Raw genomic sequence first — 21,444 nt, forward strand, 5'->3', positions numbered from 1 at the left:
TGAAGGCGGTGCACCAGCTGCAGGGGTACCTTCAGGGGGCTCGGAGTTGCGTCCTAGCACCAGGAGAAAGGACGGGGTCGGAAACCAGATTCAGGCCCAACTGTCAAAGATGCTGCAGCCACAGCAATGGTGTGAAGAGAGCTGGAGGACGGGGCTTACCTAGGAAGAGGGTGGCCGGGTCCGCCCAGAGCCCGAGGGACACGCTCTACAGGACAGATCATCCACGTGCTTGGTGGACAGAAGGTTCCTTTAACGCTCTGATTCACTGTGTCGGATTTTAGGCTCACCAACTAACCTGCCATCCTGCTGTCCTAATACTGAGGAAGGAGTGGATTCTAATCAACTGCGAGGAACCTGTTTTGGGTTTGGTTCTCATAAGTCAGTCTCTGGTTGCAAACATTAAACTGAACTGTCCTGTACACTTTTGGGGCCAAGCTAATGGAACAGGGATGCTTTGGGAGGACTGTCACTCCACAAGTCCTCTTTAACTACTTTACAGTGTTCAGCTGTTGCTATTTCGGTCCTCTCTGGGCATCCATGGACTTACAAACAAACCTCCGGACCACAAAGGCTGGGCCTTCCTCAGATAAACAACAGGGAGAGGATGAGCGCATGAGTGCCCTCGCCTTCCCGAGGCTAAGTTCTCCTTTCTCTCCTCTGCTGCTGCTCCCCTGCCCCCTTCTCACTCTCCTCCAGATAAACTACTCCCACCCCCACCTCCATGCTGAAAGGTGATCCAGAGGCTTCGACAGCCTCTTGGCTCCTTGCTAGCGGAACAGCTGCTGGTCTGGACTTGTCCAGGCTAGGGCTTCGAGGAAGTTTGTGAGAAACCCCAGACTCCAACCCTGCCCCACGGGTCAAAGAAGACCAATCTCATGTTCCCCAGGCCAGGCCCCCACCAGGCCCCCTTCTTGGCTGTCTTCCCACCAGACGGTGAACTCACCAGGTCTCCCCAAGACCTGGCACAAAGCAGGGTTCTCACTAAGTGTGTGGGAGGGAAAGAGTGAGGTATCCCACAAACAAGCCACGTGCCGGCCACTGGAAGGGCTCCCAGCATCAGCCCTGTGCCTTCCGAGGCCTGGGTAAATAATCAGTCCTACATCAGAGGGGCTCGCTAGCTTTAGGTCTGGGTGCCTGCCTTCCTGACTTCGCCAGGGAAGTACAGCCCAAGGCCCTGGGAGAGCTGGGGCTCCCCTGTCTCCTGGAGGTGATGGCCTGTGTCAGAAGCAGGACCGAGCCTTCCTGAAGGGCCTCCAGAGATGCTGACGGACCAGGCCTCCCTGACTCGGACCTGCACGTCCACAGGGCCTGTGGACAGAGCTCAGGGCTTCATTAACTTGGAGGAAAAAAAGGACTTTTTATTTCCCTTAAACTCTTAACTACAATCTAGCATTTCCTTCAATTATGAATGTAGGCACAAGTCACACCTGAAACCTTTTCACCAGCAGTTTCCTGCATGCTACTTTCCCATCGTGTTCTCACATATTCTAATTGCTGCAGAATCTCTTTTGAAACTGTGGCAATGTTCAGATCTGCTGCTCCATCCTGTACTGATGTCACTTTAAATAGCTTCCCTGGTAATCCTGCATTTTGCTTTATGCATTTAACCACAGTTAGAGGAGGAGTCCTTTGGGTCTCATTAGACACCAGTGTGGCGAACAAAAGAGGTTAGAATCCCTGTGGGGACATGAGACCTGAGTCAGGAGAATGTGATTTTGAACCTCTGTTCTGCTACCCAATAACCTAAGATAAGACTAAGCTCTCTGAGCACCCTCTTTCCCATCTGTTAAGTGGGGGTGCAGGGAGGATGAAAAGAAACGGTGCAGCAGGGCCGGGTAGGGTAAGCCATCAACAGACAGGTCCAGAGCTGTGGTCCCTGAGGCGAGCATGGGTCCTGCTGGTGGGAGTGCCACTGGAGCAGCCAACAGTGGGCCACCCGGCCCAGGCCCAGCGACTGAGCTGAGGCCCTGGCTTTGCCCAGAGTCCTGTGTGGGCGGAGCTGCCTCTGACCGAGTGAGGCAGCCCGAGGGTTTGGCCTCCTGCCCTCAGTGCTTCCCTTGGGAGAGGGAGCAGCAGAGGAGGCAGCTCTGTACCTGGGCGGGAGGGGCCTAGAAGAAGGGAAAGGATGACTAGGGCAGGGGCTCCCAAAGTGTGGGCTGTCACCTCCTGCACGGGACTCAGGCTCCCTGAAGCTGGAGGATCACAGCCCTGCCCATTTTCTGATCCCTGCCCTCCCACCCTGCCCCACCCCAGGCACCGCACCTCTAACAATATACACTCTTGAGAATTAACTTATTTTAGAGAATCATTTCACTTTTTAAATAACTTTCATCACAGAGAGAAAAGCCAGACTATACTAAAATGTTCACCTTGTGTGCTGAGTTTTACATGCACAAAGAAAACCACACGGATGGGAATAGGTTTTTTGTCTTCACACAAAGTGTTATGGGTTGAATTTATATGTTGAAGCTCTAACTCATATGACCTCAGAATGCGGCCTTTAAAGATGTGATTAAGTTAAAGTGAGGCCATTAGGGTGGGGCCCTAATCCAGTAGACAGGGTCCTTGTGAGAGACAGCAGGATGCACAGGCATGAAGAAAAGGCTGCGTGAGGACCCGGAAGAAGGCGGCGGTCCGTAAGCGAAAAAGAGAGGCCTTGGGAGAAACCAAACCTGCCCACACCGTGGTCTTGGACGTCCAGGCTCCAGAGACACTCTGCTGCTCGAGCCTCCCAGCCCGAGGTACTTTGTTAAGGCAGCCCCAGCAAACAGGTAATACATGTTGTCTCTCATGTCTGTTATCCATTGTGGAAATTACAAGTTAATGGCTTTTGGCTGAAATAGCCATCAATTGATTTCTCACCCAAGCTATCTCTGGATGGTCAGACACTGAAGAAATTAAAAATCAATTTGAACCCTAGGGTATGTGAGTGATTACCAAAGTTTTACTTAATAACTGAGTCACTAAAAACTCAACAAATTTTAGGTGAAAACTGTTGAAGTGAGGGGAGGGATCTACCAAGAAACCTTTTATAAAGGAATTGATTCTCTGGATTAAGAGAACAGAGTAGAATATTTTGCATAAATGACTTAAAAAAATCCACTAATTGGCTCTTCTTTGTCTCCGACACATACACATACGTACATATATACACACAATATACATCAATACTTAGAAATTGTAGAGTTTCCTAGTTCTGTGAGAGGGATGGGTGACTTTGATGGTTTTTCTATAGTTCTACTAGGTCAGCATGATGGTTTAAACTCACAGTGGACAGCATCGCACACTGACCAGAGACCAACCAGGGAAGCTCGTGGTCCTGAGCCACTGGCTAAATGTGTAATATTCGTTATGAGGGACACCTTGTGAGAAAGAGAGAGTTTCTCCCCACCCTACAATGGACAAATCTCCCTAACAGCACAGGCAACTAGACACTTAACCAAAGCCCACAGTTCAGTCCAGCACTGCCCTAGGAAACGTATGCTCTCTTCTTCAATGTGCTCATCTAAGAAAGCAGAATTATCTCTGAATGTAAAATGATCCACCTCTTTAGGATCAAGAGAACTGGTGAGTTATTTAAATAAACTGTTTCTTAGAGCCAATTCAAAATTCATTCTCGTTTATGCTGTGTGAGGCCCACACTACAGAATGACACGAAGAGGGGAGAGATTTCCAGCACTGTCCAGTGAAAACATCTGATAATCCTCAGAAGGCCTGCCTCTAATCGTGAGGAGGGAGGGGAGTGAATCAGTCAAGTTCTAGTAGGGACGACAAGAAGCAGGTTTATCTAGTTATGTTTTATCACCATTTTGGACTATTCAACGATATAAAGGATTTTGCTATAAAAATCTTGCCAAAAGTCACTCTTAAATACTACTTTACCTAAAATGAATGGGAGAAGAGTAAACTTTTTTTCAAAAAGGTTGAATTCATTTGCTCTGTGTGTGGCGGGGGTCTGTGGGGGACAAGGAGTGGGTATAACAGAAATAATACAACTGAAAAGATCCAAAGGTCTGGATGCTCTCTTGCCCTCATTACTTTCTGTTCTGCATCTTATTTTTATTTACATTGATTGATATTTTACTCTCTATATAATGTTCTTAACTCATGTTCATGTATGTATTTCTTGTGTGCTCTTGGCTTCTTCAGGTTGGATTTTTTTGAGATTTTTTTTTCTGCTTCCAAAAGTAGCAAACATTTGTTTAGAAAACAATAGACAATACAAAAATACAAAGATGAAAATAAAACATGATTGTATTTAACCACTGAAGGAAGCATTTGATAATAATTAAATTTAATTGAAAAGGGGTCGATTAATACCCAGAGATATTCTTGTTAACATTTTGATGTGTATCTTTCCAGCTTTTATACACATACGCACACCTGTCTCTCTGTATATATATGTACACACAGGCAGAATTGTTTGACCAATAAATATTAACAGAAGGAAATTTATCGTACATATAACTCAACAGTGCTTTAATAAGAAAAGGCCCTTAAATTCATAGTGAGCAATCAAAAAAAAATTGCAAAGGCAAAGGCATTCATTACAAAGGTAATGAATCCAGTCCAGGTTACACTATAAAAATAAAATCATTCAGCAAAAGCTCAAATTGCGGCTACGGTCTGTAGTTTGGGGATTCCTGTGCGTGATTATTTTTGGTGCTATTCTTTACAGGCTCCTCCATGAGGCAAACTTAGTTGAATGTGTTCAAGATCTGAAAACCATTACAACTAATTAAGATGAAGTTGGCTTTGTTCTTCAACTTCCTGTAAAAATGCTCAACAGGAAAATTGATGCGCACAGCAAACCACAGCCATCCTGTTTCTTTAGCACAATCTTTTCACAGCTGCAGTTGCCAGTAGTTTCTATTTTATGACACCAGTCATGGTGCAAAAGCTGCCTGCCCCACCCCCAAGCCCAAAACGTCGTTTGGCCATTTTAGAAACTTTTAATAGCTTTGCATAAAGTTTGCTTCTATTATTGTGGCTCTTCCTCTCCTCAGGTCTGAGCTCAGAGCGCTGCAGGCAATGAGGCCGTCCGTACAAAAGAAGAAACAGAAAACACTGCTCAATCCAAAGGTAGAGGAGAGAAACAAGCTTTCTTTTATAAGCAAAGCAGCAGCCTCACCTCGTGCATTATCACTGTTATTCTCAGTCTGAGCTGCATGTGAAACACAAGGCTGGCTACACACAGGGCCCCTCACTTCTCAAAACGTGCTTGCTCTTCTCTCAGTCCATCATCATTTATGGCGCTAGCTTAAGTGAATTCTGCCTAACAGCTCTCTTCTCAGTGGTAAGGGTTAATGTCTCTGCTGTTCTTTTAGGTAAGGAGTTGGAAAACTGGGGATTGGGGGAAGGCATTTTTCAGAGAAGACATTTTGAAGCATCTACGATGTCATTACAATTAGCTGGGAGCTTGGACACAAACTCAATTTTACTGTAAGAGTAACGGCTGGGGAAATAAAGGTTGCTATGAAGTGAAGTTATTTTTTTAATACACTGTCATACATGTTTAATTGAAAAATTAGTGCAGATTCATAGACATCTAAACCCTCTTAAAAGTGAGAAAATAAAGTTTAGCTGAATGACCCAACTACCTGTCCATGTTTAACTGCAGGAAAGGGAAGGGAACTCTTTTCTACTTTACCCACTTAACTGAAAAGTACTGGTTTTCCTCCCATGACTTCCCATCTCTAATAGGTATTCTCTTTCAGGGGCTCAAATCTCAAGGCTAAAGTTTCCTGAAATCCTCAGCACCACATTTAGTTTTACTACAGGATTAAGATCTGCCCCTCCCCGTTCCCCACTAAATACACACACACACACACACACACACACACACACACTCACAGCATGTATGTCAACATACTCAACATATTTTATTCATTTAATCATTGAAAGTGTAGCTTTTCAATGAAATAAAAGCAGGCATGTCACCAAATTCACGTCTGAAAAGGTCAAAAGACTTAGGAACTGGTCTTACTTGAGATTATTCACTTAAAGATATTTGCTGTTGTTGTGACATTTAAAACAAAGCATTTGCACAATCTCAGAGTCTCAGGACTGGAAAAGGGCATCTCCTGGCCTCTAAACCACACATAGAAAAAAGCTCTTGAGATTACATTTTATTGTTAGTGGCCTTGGGCAAACTGCTTGACCTCTCTAGGTCCACTTCCCACAATAAATGGGGAGAATGGTACCTATTCAATAGGGTTATTTAAGAGGTAAATGAGGCAAGTGCTAAATGAGTATTAGCCATTTAAAAAAAATAAAATAAGCAAAAGTAAAGAGCCTCACATATAGTGAATGCTCTATAAATGATACTGTCTTTTCCTCTATTCAACCATGAGAAAGAGAAACCGCAAACTGAATTAAACCCTAGCCCACATGTGCACACCCTTGCAGACTTCTGCATTACAAATGAATGGTGAAGGGAGGTGTGTATAGAGTACATTTTAAATTTCTCGGAAAAGAATATTAATTAAGGCATTCATTATTCCAGTATTTTTTTTCCAGTTTTAATTTTCAGGACTGAGGGTTGCAAAGTATTGACAGAGGTTATTTATGCTAGTCCAGAGGAAACGCTCTTTTCAACAGGAAGTAAATGTACAACAATTTGGACAAACAAAAATGAGCTAAACCTTAACTATATTCAATTCCTTGTAATAACATATAATGGGAAACAATCTGAAAAGAAAAAAGTATTTATGTATGTGTAACTGAATCACTTTGCTGTACATCTGAAACTAACATTGTAAATCAACTACACTTCAATAATTTTTTTTTAAATGAGTCAGACCTTAAAGTAGGAATGCATCACAATTTAAAAAGCCAGAAACTCCCAAGGTAAATGACGTGTTTATGAAATGTTAAACAAATTTCAAAAGAACATAAAACTTGAAAGGTCCAGGAATTAGGTAGCTCACTTCCTCTTACATGTTAGCTTAGGTTGCGGGAACTTCCAGCCTCTAGGGCAGATCTAGAATGTAATGTCTTCAATGATCAGAGTGAAACTGCTGCTGGACCCCAGGGGAAATTCTTCACCATGGGGAGTTCTCTGAAAGTTGCAGTTCATCCAGAGTATGTGTAATCCTTAAAAGTTTCCCTATTAGAGTAACTGAAGAGCTGTGAACAATTAACCAGTGAATGAACTTTTCAAAGAGCATTAGAAAACCTGACTGTGGTTTTAGATAAATCATGTAGCCTCTTTAAACTATAGAAGGGAGAATTTTGACTAGATGATGTTCCAGTTCAGACGCAACATAACTTTGTGAAGTTAACGCATAATACTTAGACCCACAATCCTGGTGAATAGTAAGGGTATGGCTTCCACACTAATCAACCTCAAAATCCTTTTCAGGCTTCTCATCTTCCTCTCTCATTATCCCGTCTTACTCCTTCTCCTGCTTTTCCACCTATCTTTCTCTCTACCAAGCTGTCCTATTTTTCTTAGCTAGAATCTTCCTGCAGCCTTTTCCTCATTTTACCACTTGTCTACTGTAGATGCTAGCTATGCCACAGAATTATTTTAAAAGAACTTTCGCTTATTGACCAAAGTCATATGTGCCCTCTTAATCTTTCAAAGCTTTATTTTATATTTCTCCAGGGGGTAAAAGGAATATAAGTCAAGTTGCTTTTTTATACATGACCCCCCCCAAAAACAACATTTTTTTTTTGGATACAAAACTGTTCCCTTAATCCTGCTCTGGAGATCTCTGTGTACATGGCTTGAAATATGAAAATTACAATATTTTATGTTGAAATATTAATTATACTAAATGTAAATAGTTATAATGAACGCTGCAGACTTTGATCAGCAATAGTAGTTGTGCTCTGCACTGTTTGGAATGTTGAATGGAATGATTTTAAAAGACACGTGGTCTTTTTCCTAAAAGACTATGCTTAGAAATGGTTTGGGATTTTAACTTAAATAACATGTCTGCAGCAACAGGCTGACAAGAGCTTAGTTCCACGGTACTTTCCTTTGATGTTTCCAGTGACTCCTTTTGCTTTCAAAGCACTTACTGTTGGTGGCCGAAGCGCCCATACAAAGGCAGTCATGTGGACAACTGCTCCATCCACTGAAAGGATACCATCACTGACATAAACCCCCAAAAACTGGGAGGGAAAAAACTCCTGTGGACCCAAACATGTCCAGTGGTCAAGAAAAACTCTTACCGAAAATCTTGCTACATTTTGGTTCAAAACACAAGTTACCCACAAATCACCCACAATCACCACAGTGGTGAAACTAGCACCGTGTGCTCCAGGACTCAACCTACGGTCCTCCCCTGAACAATTAAACAGCTTTATCTCAACAGACAAGGATCCATTAAAAGCCATTCTGTCCTTCCCTCTAGCTGATAAAGGAAATACATTCAGTTTGAATATAATTTTTCTTACCGTTAATAGCAGGAAGGCATGATCAGAGACACAGGCAGACAGGGAGCAAGCGAGATACAAGAGAGAAAACTGTCCCTGAAAAAGACATCATCTTCTAACGCAAATGTGGGGTCGTTTTGGGGCAGCCATTTTGGACAAGCTCTGGCCTCTTGTTAAATGTGACATACTGAGTCAGAGGCAATGTCAGAGGCAGACGTCCTTCTGCGGTTATTCGCTTCCTGTCTGATTAATTTGTTGCTTGTTCCTTCCGCCTTTTCTGCAGAAGAAGAAGCTGGATTGGTTTTACTTAAGAAGCAAGCAAGAAAAAAACCCCTAAATTTTAAAAATTAAACGTTTCTCCTTCCCACCAGGTGTCACATACCTGTTTGGCACAGTGACAAGGAGAGATCTGCACCTCCATCTAGTTAACAGCCCAACTTTATTCGAGACACCTTCACAAATGATTGTTCAAAGGACCTGAGATTCCTTCAGGAAAATTCTGTTTTAAAGTATGCCCCTCAATACTGATGATAACATTTAGATTAAGGAAAAGAGTCACTCAAGCATGAAAAGCTCTAAACTACACTAATAATTAAGGTAAATGATTCTTCCTCAGCTGCAGAGTATTCAAGTGTGTACGGAGTGAGTTGTAAACGCAGGAGAAGGGAGCTGGTCGGGTGTATGAAGGCAAATGAGTCTTGAGATATGACTCTGGTGCCCAAGTCAAGATAAAGGATGTGGAGGCAGCCCTCTCGTTTTACTGTGCTTCGCTTGGGTGTGCTTCACAGATACTGCTTTCCTTTCTTTCTTTCTTTCTTTCTTTTTTTTTTTTTTTTACAAATTGAAGATCTGTGGCAACCCTGAGTTGAGCAAGCCAATCAGCACCATTTTTTCAACAGCATTTGCTCACCTGTGTCTCTGTGTCACGTTTTGATAACTCTCACAATATTTCAAACTCTTTCTTTATTATTATATTTGTTACGGTAATCTGCAGTCACTGACTTCTGAGGATACTACTATGACTCGCTGAAGGCTCAGATGATGGTTACCACTTTTTAGCAATAAAACTTTTTTTTAATTCAGGTATAGTTCATTTACAATGGCAATAAAGTAGTTTTAAACTAAGGTACGTACATTGTTTCTTTAGACATGATGCAGCTGCACACTTAACAGACCACAGAATAGTGTAAGCATAACTTTCATATGCACTGGGAAACCAAAGTCACGTGACTCGCTTTATGGCGATGTTCAGTTTACTGCGGTAACCTAGAACTGAATCCACCATATCTCTGAGATATGCCTGCACAGCTCACATCAGCTGAAGATCAGAGCTTTCTATGCCAATGTTTTGTTTCTCTCCTCCATACTTAATGGGATAACAATAACTCTCCCAGAAGATGAGTGCAGAAGGAGGAAAGTCAGATTCCTCAGTATGGAAGGACTCCAAGAGGTGGCTGGGCGATGGAATGTATGTCAAAGATATTTACACCAAAACTTTGAGAAGTGTATACAAAATGTGAAAATGCTCAGAATTTTTTTTTTGATCCATCTGAAAGGTTCAGACTTTTATTTGCGACACACACCATGCATGTCAGGGATGTAACTCTGAGAAAACAATAGCAGTTTAAAGAATAAAAAACAGAAGCATGTTTCAGAAACCAATTTCATTGGAAAATTTGAACTTTGGGTCCTGATTCTGCTGGGTTCAGAGGAAAAAGGCATGAAAAGATCACAAGTTGCCTAGTATTCCCTTTCCAAGGGTTTAGTAACCGTGAGCCTGCTACTTCACCTGGTGCAGCTTGAAGGCATGGCCTTTGTTCTTCTTACCTAACGTGGGTGGGATGCTCAGTACAAAAATAGATACATGCAGGCCTGGGGCTGGACAAAGGTGAAGGCCTGCATTTATTATCTCCTTCCCCCTCCACTAACCCCAGGGAAAACAGAAAACTTGATCAACTACCAAGTAAATGCCTGAGTGACTCTGGGGAATTCTAATTATAGTTGGGTCTAAAAAGAACATGGTCAGTATGATGATTTCTCTATGTATTTACAGAACTATTTTGAAATTCTCTAAGGCTCCCCAAACACACACACAGACACACACACACACTCAGCAGACTACAGTTAGTTCACAGCTATTCCCATCCATTAGGGAAAACTCCGCTAGAAGAGGGTATGTCACTTAGCAGTCTGGAGCCCGTGAGACATGCAAGGACACAGTTGTCTAGAGTTTGGGTCTATTTCATCTTTAATGAGATCTTGTGAGCACGATCAACCTTGGACACACTTATGAGGTGTCTACTGTGCACCACAGGACATAAATCGGATAATGTTCCTCCCTGCTTAAAACTCTCCAATGGTTTCTCACTTCACTTTCAAAAAACCAAGCTCTCTCTGCCTAGGCCCACAAGGACCCACCAGATCTGCACCCCGCCCCCCTCAGCTCTCTGACCTCATGTCAGGTAAACTTTCTCAGCCCTTTCTGTTCCTTCAAAGCACCAAAGCTCATTTGCATCCTGAGCCATGACACTTGTAAGCCTTCTCCCCTGGTACACTCATCTCCTGGTTCCTTCTCCTCCTCCAGCTGTCAGCAAAAATGCCCTCCCTCCTGTCCCATCCCCACTCCTGTTTTCTCGTACACCTAGCACACGTTACCCCGTGACATTTCTTCATTTATTTGTTTATTCACTTGTACATCTCTCCCCACTAGAATTCAAGCTCCATGGGACCCTGTTTCCTGCAGTCGCCTCAGCACCAAGAACAGCGTCTGACACCTGGTGTGTGCTCAATATATATTATTTGTTGAATGAAAAAGAAAATCAGTATCTCTTAAAAATTCTCCCATAACATAACATTCCTTTAAAATTCCCTAAAGCAGTGAATAAGGAATGCCAAGGCCAGACTTAAGCTGTCTTCTTGAGAAGGCTTAAGTTAAAGGGAAATCTCCCAGGGAAAGGACACCACAGATCAGCAGCTCTCTAGCGTGAAGGAGCCCACCGAGCCCAAGGCTTTTCTCCCCTCCACCTTTTCTCACTCTCTCCTCTATCACTCTATCTCTTCGGACTCGAGAAGATCCATCAAGATGACTACTCAGACATTCAAATTAAGACCACGTGGCAAGTAACTGGCAACCTGAATGGCCAGCTGAACTGCTGTTACAAAGGTGCTTCATCTTTAAGAAGATTCATCGGAAGTCAATGGAAACAGTGGATTGCAGCAGCCCCACATCAGATGACGGCTATGCGAGGATTCCAGCCCGCACCCTCAGCCCTCTGACACAACAACAAAAGGCTGCCCTGCCCCTGGGGCCCCTAGATTAGGCATTCAGAGATTTTTACTCCCTGATAGGCAGGGTCAATGCCCCTACTCAGCCCTGAAGTAGTTTCAGAAGACTGACTGTCGCCCCGTCCACACTCCCATAAAGTTATGGGAGTAAAATCTCTGAGAGGGGTATGAGATAGGAGAGAAGGGGGCAGGGCACAGCCATTCAACAAATGATGCAGCATTAACACCAAAATGGTGGAAGGTTCAACCCCTAACAGGCCTTGAGGCTCAAGACAGTGGGAGATTTGACTTCTGGTAGACTTTGAGCTTCATTATACCCTCATTGTAATATTAACATGGTAAATCACACCCCCACAGGTGTCATGACAGCTCCGAGGCTGACCATAAGAGGTCAAAGAGTGGGCAGTGGCCCAATTCTTGGGAATCGCAGCCTCCTTCCCAGGGTAGTTGAAATGGTCTTCCCACTTGCTGGCATGTGAAGCTACCAAGACCATAAGAACTGGCAACACCGTGGTTCACGGCCACCTCTCTCCTCGTGCTCTGTCTATGGAGTATGTTTCTACTTTTACTTGAACCTGAGCACCGAACCCCTACACCTTGTGGCCTTTCTCTCACCTTCTGAAACAGTCTACACTCTATGTAGTATGTATCTCTCTAAATACATCTATCTTCACTCAAAGAAAAAAAAAAAAGAAGAAGAAAGGAAAGAAAAGGGAAGAAACAAAGAGAGGAAATAAGACAGAAAAAGACAGACGAAGGAGAGATCACAGGTGGGCAGGGAGGGTTCCAAAAGCATCACTGATGGAGTGGCCCTGGAAGCCACCTTCTGCCATGGAGGCCACACAGGCAGGTGTCTGATGTAAAAGTCCTTTCTGCCCTTCCTCTGTGCCTAGCTGTTCCCAGATGAGTATCAGTTTCTTAGAATAAGGGATTTTAAGAATGAATGAGACTGCAGAGATCAGAGACCACACCATCATTACAGATGAGGAGATGGGGGTCCAGAGAGGTTAAGTGATCTGCCTGTGTCACACAGCAGGCAACAGCAGACCTGGTGCCAGAAGCCCAGTCTCCCTCTCTGTGGTCCAATGTCATTACAACCTTAAGGCTCATTTTAAGTTCAGAGGAGGATTTCACTTAATTGCTTTCTATAAGCATTAAGAAGAGGCAGAAGGAAGATGGGTAGGGAGAAGTGGTGACATGGAGGGGAGGAGCTGAGGGTAGAATTTAGATGCTAATATAATTATCATATATATCATATATATAATAAGGGCAAAGAAAAATGGACTGAAAACATGAGGCAAACAAAGACAAGGTCAAAGAGAATTTTAAATGTGTGCCTCACCCCATTCATACATAGACCAGTCCCAGCTTAATGACAGACTAAAACAATAATCAATAGTCTCTGGACCAGTCAAGTAAAGAATACTCCATATTAACCTACAGAAACAGAAAACGAAGAGTGGACAGAGATTACAGTCCAACAGCGAGCGTTGTTCTCACCAGTCTTGGAAAAGCAGTGAAGCATCATAGCCAATGACCCTCCCATGTGACCCCAAGTCAACAGGAACTGTTAGCAGCCACAGGTGTAAAATGTGAGAACATGTGTTTCTTATAATTCTGATTTTTCAAGTTGTGTTTCCATGACTGCCTGATATAGTGTTGTGTTCCCCTGGTGGTGGAAAAACGTTTTCAGAATGCTGTATTCTCAGTTCCAAAACACCTTCTTCAATAGCAAAATGTCCCTCATATAGCTTTTTAGGGGGAAAAAGAAACACTATCAGATTAAATTTATCCATTTATTGGAAGAGGAATTCTACTTTCAAAGTGTTAAAATATGGGAATTACATGATTTAGAAGAGCAGAAACAAAGGAATCGCCCTCTCTCCCATAAATTATCCGTGCAGTAACACAGCAGGCTGATCATTTAAAAGTAATCTTGGAAAGAGAGAAATTAAAAATAATTTTTTTACTATTTTATGTCCTGTTAATATAAATGGGTATAATTTTACTAGGGGAAACATTTGCAATAAGTTTCCTTATGCTTTAGCAGCTTAGCATCTACTGACCCTACTTACTGCGATGTCCTTCAGTTTTTGTATAGAGACTCACCCCTCCCAGGCCCGGCGGGTCTGAGCATTCATTCTCACTCCAGACACACGAAGAGCATGTGATTCAGGGCTGACTCATGGGAGCCTTGCATTCATTCAGTCCCACAGACTTTTTTGGCGATGGCCCGTGACCTCATCAGAACCAAGGGAACTTGTGGCTGGAGGTGAGGACACTTCCCGACGGATGAGGCTGGAGTTGGACCTGTGAGGATGGAGGGACTAGAACTGCCACACTCATCCTCTGAGCACACAGGGTCTGAGAAAGAGACCAATGAAGTGGGGAAGTGGGGGTGAAGAAACCCTAGCTGTTGATGGTGCTGGCTGGATCCATCGGTACCTGAAGCTAGCCCTACTTCTGGACTTTTAACTTATACCAGCAAATAAATTGTCTATTTTGCTTAAGCTAGTGTGGTCAGGTTTTCTATCACTGGCACTACAAACATTCTTAAGGGGTGTGGAAATTGGTACTAGAAGTGAATGTTGAACATGACTAACCCCAAAGTGTGCACCTGGCTGATTTAAGATTGGGTGAAGGCTAGTGCAGGCTCTCCCCGGCTAGGAAGTTGGCTATCCTGGTTATGTGATGGCAACATTGCTGGTTATGCTGCCATCTATTGACTCCTGTGTCTAAGACCACAAGCTTACTGAAGGTATATCATTAAAGGATTTGGAGGAAAAATTTAGGATGTTGGAGTGTGTTGGCTACTTCTTGTAGCCTTCAGTGAGATCTACAGGAAAGAAATAAAGTTAGGATGAAACTAATTGGAAGCACAAAAGAGAAAAAAAAAAGCCTTTTCCCCCTGAGATCTACAACCAAGATGGCTGAGAGTTAAATAATCTGGAGCCTTGTGGGTTGAAAAATCCAAATCCTCTATGCTGTGCTAACATTAGATGGAGCAGGGTCAGAAGGTAAGAACAGTATCAGGAAAGAAGTTTGAAACATAGGAGAAGCCCGATTCCCCACTGTCCCTCCAAAGACATCGTTATGTTCTCCCATCTGAGCAGAAGTCCGGTCGCTTTCATGGTGATATGCTGGGATCCTCCTCAGGAGTAGGAAGTAAATGATCAGTGACTCAATCACTTCAGGCCCCTTTTTCAAATTGCACCAAATCACAGGCCACGATACTGGGAGTGAAGGAATGGTTCACTTGCTGGGAGACAGAAGCACCCAGGCTTGGTTCCACGTTCAAAGACTATGACCCAACACAATCTTGAGTTCTGCTTACTAGCCCATGAGGCTCAGGGATTAGACAATCCTATAAGTACGATAAGATAAAGTTCCCGAATGGTGGGAAACGGTTTATGATTGCTTAGACCCTAAGGAAATCCCTAGAGCCCTGAAGCCAGGAGAAGAGGATGCAGGCTGCGGACAGGTGCAGCCCTGCTCTCAGAGATGCTCTGGAGGACCACAGACAAGGAAGGTCCTCCCAGAGAGCAGGGGCACATGAAGCTGCTGACTGACCAGAGCGCTCATTCCATCGCCAGCAGAGGTGGAATTTGTTTGGCGGGTTATAAAATATGCTCGAGTCAAGTGACCAAAGTCCCATTCTCTCCTTTCCCAAATGGAAGTTTAACCGGGAAATTCCTCTGCTGTTCTCCACCATTGTGTACTGGGTGTTAAACTTATCATTTAACACTGGACCATGAGACACTTATATTCAGCACTGCCTGATAACTGTAGAGAGTTTGGGCTTGGTGATGGACTTGGACTTGCATTAGCCACCTCTCTTTGGAAGGAGGGTGAGTGCAATTTATTATGTGGGGGCATTTTTGAAACTGAATGTGTGGAAAGATGTGGGGGGGATAGGTAAATAGAGTACACATGTGCTGCTTTGGGGTTGTCCAGCATCCATTCCCCTGAATTACGGTAGAGCCTCAGATGTGGGGAGAGAGGGACCCACTGATCTTCCACGCCTGCTCTTCTGACTTCAGTTGGGCTAACTCTACCCCGGCTCTGGGAATGGAAAGTGACTAGCCCTGGCCAGTTAGAGCCTGCGGGTCCCTGGCTGCAGTGATTGGCTCAGAGATGAACACGTGACTACTTCGTACCAAGGAGATGCAATAAGACTCTTTCTAAGATGTGTGGGGCTGGGACTAGTGGTATGACAGCCACACTGTGCACATTTGGAGACCAAGAATGAAGCCAGCGCAGTGAATGAGCTGTGAGAGGAGCCTGGGACCAAGAGACACAGCCATTAGATGCAATATGTGGATGTTACTGGGATCCTGATTCAAACAAACTAAAAAATATGAGGCAATTGGAAATCTGAACAATGATTGACATTTAATAATATTAAGATTATGGCTAATTTCTAGGTGTGATAATGTTATTAAGGTTATGTTGTTTTTTACAAAGAGTCCTTAAATTTTTAAAGATACGTACTAAAATATTTGTGGATGGAAAGAATGACATCTGGGTTTGCTCCAATGTAAAGTGAAAAAGCAGGGAAAACTAGGTAGAGGTCTAAAGAAAACAAAATTGGCCTGAGATAATCATTCCTGAAGCTGGCAGAGGCATAGGCGGCAGTTCGTTACAACGTTCTGACTACTTTTTATATATGCTTGAAAGATTTCCATAATAAAAATTTTAAACAATAAAACAAAAATGACTGTGACTCACTGCCTCCTGCATCCGCCAGAGGCTGTTAAAGGGGTTTAACCCCTCTGCTATCACTGTGCTCAGACCTGGTGGTTACAGAAGTTAACCTTTTTCTCCTCCAAGTGATTTCTCTGGTTGATGGATGAAATGCGACAGAGGCTGCGGGCTCCTCTATACTGGTTCCGAACCCACGGAGTCCTTCCTAGAAAAGCTCTCAAAAGCTGAGACCCTATGAATGGCAACAAAAAAGCAAAAATCTCAGTTCCAACCAACCAACCGACCAAAGAACAGAAGAAAACAACCCTCCTTCCAGATTATCACTGTCCAGTGGAAATACAACTTGAGCCGTATGTGCAGTTCTATATTTTAAAAAATATTAAAAAGAGGGGGAAAAGTGAAATGGTAAAATATATTTCATTTAATACACTATTTCAAGAATATTATCATTACATGTACTCCCAATAAGAAAAACTTATTAATTAGGTATTCTGCACTCTTTTTTCCCTATTAAATCTTCAAAAACAGGTGTGTATTTTCATACGGGCACCATTTCAAGTGCTCGAGAGCCATTACCACACTGGACAACCCAACTCTAGACCATGAGAGCCTCATGGGGAGGCTCCCCCTTCGACACCTGTCTTACTCATCCTTTCCCCGGGCAGGATGCCTGCGCCTCACTTAACAGATAGTCAGTGTTGGGCCCTCCAGAGCCACCTTGGGCTAGAATTTCAGGATTAAAAAGTTTATCCTGCTGGAAGCCATCTCCTAAAACAGGGCATTAACAAGGTATTCTTGGGTTTGTGGCTAGTAGAATGAAAGACCAAAATCGGCTTCTCCATCCTGGAGTGTTAGTGCTGACAATCCTTGCTCAGGACTTGACTCCTCAGTGAGATACTGTGTGTGATACCTTCAAACTGGGGGCTCAGGGGAGACTCACTCAAAATCCTGAGTGGCTTTCCACCGTACACCAGGTAAAATCTAAAGTCTCTGCCGTGCCTAGGAAACACCCCCTCATCCCCACCGCCCCTGTGCTCTGACACTCCCCTGACTTCCCTGCTTATCCTCTACTTCACAGACCGATGCTCCTAGCCCCTCCCCCATCCCTTTGTCCTAGGGCATTTGTACTGACACCTTTCTCCTGGGTGTGTGGTTCGCTCCCCTCACTCCATCCATATTCTGTATTATCTGTGCACAGCCTGCTCTTCTTACTTGAGAGGGAGCTCCATGAGGCCAGGGAGCTTGTCCTGTTCACTGCCGTCTCCTCAGCTGCTTAGATCAGTAGCTGATGAATCGCATGGGCTTGAAAAATATTTGTAAATGGATTTTAAATCTTCCAACTCCAAGGTCAGCTTCATCCTTCATTTAACCTGGGGTTGGGTCTAGGCTGCCACACACCTGGCTCTAGGTAAGGGCGGTGCCCGGGTGGAGCAGGGATGTGTTGGATTTGTTCCTCCAGAAAGACCTGAGGAGCCTCGTGCTTCTGATGTGCGGTGACACAGGGCAGCCATTTAAAAAGACAGCATGGGGACCTGCCAACACAGTAGCCACGTCCTTCTCAAGCTGGGCTATCTGCCAGTGTCAAGGATATGACAGACTCTTTTAAGGTAGAAAGTGGTGAGGTGACTGCTTGGAAAGAAAAAAGGAGAACCACACCCAGGGAGGAAAGAAAGACAGGACTATCTAAAAGAACACTCCCAGAATGAGGTCACACATTCACCTGTGGTCAATCTGTATTTTACGCTCAAGGACCAGACCCCGGGGCACAAGAGGTTCTGAGGACACAATGGAGAACTTGTGTCTCCACCCCGGCCGACAGTTCGGCAGTTTTATACTCAGCAAACAAACAACGAATGCTGGCGCTGGAACTTTACTTTCTTTCTTAGGGGAAAAATGCTTTTCACCTGTAGAAAGACCATTCCTGTTTCTTTTAAAAGCACTGTCTAATTTTAGGTAATTTAATTACAATGCAAACATTTCCCAGGTGATCACCAACATCCAATACAAGTGGCCCTCAGGGGAAAACCCAGGTGAGATACAGAGAGAAGTTTCTTATAACTCAAGGGGCCAAAGGGTGGAAAGCCCCATTTTCACATCCTGCCATGTGTTTGCTTGTGCCCACACCCAGGGAGTAGCTAGGGGCGTATGGATAGATGTGGGTTCCTTTTGGCTGCTAATCCTTAGGTATGAAGCCCAGGATAGGAGTCTCTATAGTCATTGCAGGGGTGGGGACAACAGCCATGTTATTCCTCATTCAGTCTTCTCTCCAGCCATATGGTTACTCAGCTCCCGCTAGACGCTTGAACCATGTGAACAAGAAAGCCCTTCCCTGGGCTGCTCAGAGGAAGCAAGCTCTGCATTTCTGGGCCTGACGTCACCCATCTGAACACTGCAGGAAGGGCTCAGTGACCCGAGACTTCCCCTGGGGCCCCCAGCCACACAGACGCCAGGCCTGGCTGGTACAGCTGTTACCTGAAGAGGCAGACCCAACCCCTCTGCATGTGGACAGGAAATGGGTGTATCTGTGGTTGTTACAGTAATGGGGAGGGCCCTCCTGGGATTCAGATCAAGGATATAGACAACCTGCAATGTACCAGATGGTCCCACTCAGTAAAGAATTCACCCACAAGACCTTCAAAGGTCCTGTTGCACATGGATGGAGGTGAAAAACCTGTTTAGTTGTCTGAGCCTAGAACTTAACTCCATTTTACATATAATTAAAAGTAATTATTGCACTGTTGCATTAGTCCCTGAATTTTCCAGTAATGCAACTGTCATTGCTCGCCTCTGCTGGAAAGTGTCCCCAAAGGCATTGCCACTTGCAGTATGTAAGTCTCTCTTACCCCCGTTAGTCTGCAGTTGCAGCCCACCCACTCGTGGTGATTATCAGTGCAGATGCAAACCCCTTACCCTTCACTTTGTTTGCTTATGAGCTGCACCTCATGACTTATAAATTTTATAATAAATTATACTCCTTTTATTTCTCTTTTTAATTACAGATAAAGATTACATGGATTGGGGGGAAATAATGTGTGAGGTCAGATTATTTCACTGATGAAGGTTCAATGAAGCTTCTGAAAGGGACACTAGGAAATACTGTTATTCAAAGTGAGCAGGGAGTCAGGTGGCGCTGGGAGCCACCGCTTCTGCGCATGCCCGGACTGAGCTCCCTTTAGTCAGGAACGGCAGTTTGCTGGCTCTGCTCTCTGCTCGTCCAGCCTGGGAAGTGGAGAGAGGAGCCCGCGGGGACCAGCGCACCTGCTCACCTACAATCCTAGGGGGGAATCTGGCACTTTGTTTGCCGACAGTCACAGCTGCCCGTGGTGCTTCTTCCCCCTGTTTCTGTCTCTCAGTGGCTTGGCTGGAACAATCTGTTCTACTCAAATGACCTCAGATTCCATCCAATTTTGCTACTTCAAGAACTTTCTGCCTCCCATTTGGCGGCTCTGGAATCTCCAAATGATTGACTGGGAAAACAGACTGTTGTTGGAAAAACACTTCCAGGTTGTCTCTCATGGGACAGCTGCCCCATCAGCCCACTGGAAAGACAACAGAACATACGTTGGTCCCTCAACTCCAAACATATGCGCAATAAATCAGAAGAGGTATGACCACAAGGTGATCAGCTCTACCATTTTGTGTGCGTGTTTTGTTTGTTTTTGGTTTATTTGTGGTTTTGTTGTTGTTTTTGCTCAGTGCTGACTAAATGACTCCTTCCCCTGCTGCATGGAACCTGCTTAATTCAGTCTTGGGTCATTTCATTTAGTTTCTGAATCATTCCAACAGAATGATCAGCTGGTGGCTTATGTAAAAAGCAACTCCATGACTACATTTAAATATTGACTAGTTTGAGAACAGCACACCACGAAGACTTGAGGTATAAAAACCACAAATGGTTTATATTTTGTAAGACACCCTCAGGAGGGTAAATGGACATAGTTAAACAAAATCAGAATGATTTCTCCCTGCCTCACCCCTGCCTACCACCATTAAAAAATAAAAAACAAAGACTAAACAACAAACAGAACCCAACCCAGGTGTTTCTCCTGGCTTTGGGGTGGCAGTTGTGCACATAAGTAGCTGTCTGGGTTCCATGCTGAGGTCAAGCATAACTTGTTATAAAAGCATAACCGCCACCTGGGCCTACAGCCCCTCCCACCCCAGCCACAGCCCTTTGCCATCATCACTGCTGCCTCCTTCCAGATTTGCTTCTCCAACTCCAGCCCCTTTGGCCCCACGCTCAACCTCTCAGCCAGTTTTCTCCAGCCAAAAAGAAAAGGGCACCAAGAAGATTACTTTCTAGAAGTAAAAATATCTTTTATGATCTTGTATGTGTTCACCCTGTGCACGTGCCTCTGACTGCACGGCCTGCCAGGGGGCAGGGATGCTGCTTACTCCGCAAAGACTTAGTGTCTGTTGTGTGCCAAGTGCTGTTTTAGGTGGTGGGGCTACTACGGTGATCCAACAGAGGAGATTCTCCACCCTCACGGAGCTCGCATTCATATCTGAGTTGACACTGTGATGGGAGCAATTTATCCCTCCTTTTGTGCAGTGCAGGTGTTACACAGAGTAGCCTCACAAAGGTCACTGCCAGAGGAAGGGCTAATTCAGGTGGACTCCAGTGTAAACGTACTGTGCACCCAAGTCCTGGGGTATTACTCATTTCAGTTTGAGAACCATTTCCATACAAACACTTGAGGGGATGCTGCCAGGCCAGCCCACTAAAGTCTAATTATTTCACAATGACTGAGCTGAAACTTCAGTTCCAAGTCTTCGAGGGAGAGGACTTAGAGATGGTGGAGGGAAGAGGGCTTCACTACTTTCTGCTGCGCCAGCCTCAGCCTCTGACCCCGTCCCCAAGCCGGTCCTACACTTTCCGTTGACTCCACTCAGGACATAAGGGGCTCCTGTCCCTGAGTACTTCTTACCCACTGGTCATAATTCCCTCTACAGGGTAAGATGATCTCATCAAGATATCAGGAAGAAACCAACTTGCTGCTTTTTATTTTTAAAGATAGAGGAGTTCTTAACCCAAATGACGCTGAATTAGTGGACTTTTTGTTGAGATAA

The 21,444-nt window shown here is 44.3% G+C and overlaps 1 protein-coding gene across 3 annotated transcripts in view; it reads right to left on the minus strand.

Moving 5' to 3' along the window:
• Window positions 1-21,444, minus strand: part of WIPF1 (WAS/WASL interacting protein family member 1) — a 117,183-nt gene that overhangs the window by 25,898 nt on the left and 69,841 nt on the right. The window contains exon 1 of one of the 3 annotated variants that reach the window (XM_064484916.1): window positions 8,407-8,660. The exons of the other annotated variants lie outside the window; for them this stretch is intronic. The gene's annotated coding sequence lies outside the window, so the exon portion shown is untranslated. Of the gene's footprint in view, window positions 1-8,406; window positions 8,661-21,444 lie in introns of those variants that run through there. 3 annotated transcript variants of the gene reach the window in all.

The sequence above is a fragment of the Camelus dromedarius genome, chromosome 4 (genome assembly GCF_036321535.1).
Source record: "Camelus dromedarius isolate mCamDro1 chromosome 4, mCamDro1.pat, whole genome shotgun sequence".
NCBI classification, from domain to species: Eukaryota; Metazoa; Chordata; class Mammalia; order Artiodactyla; family Camelidae; genus Camelus; species Camelus dromedarius.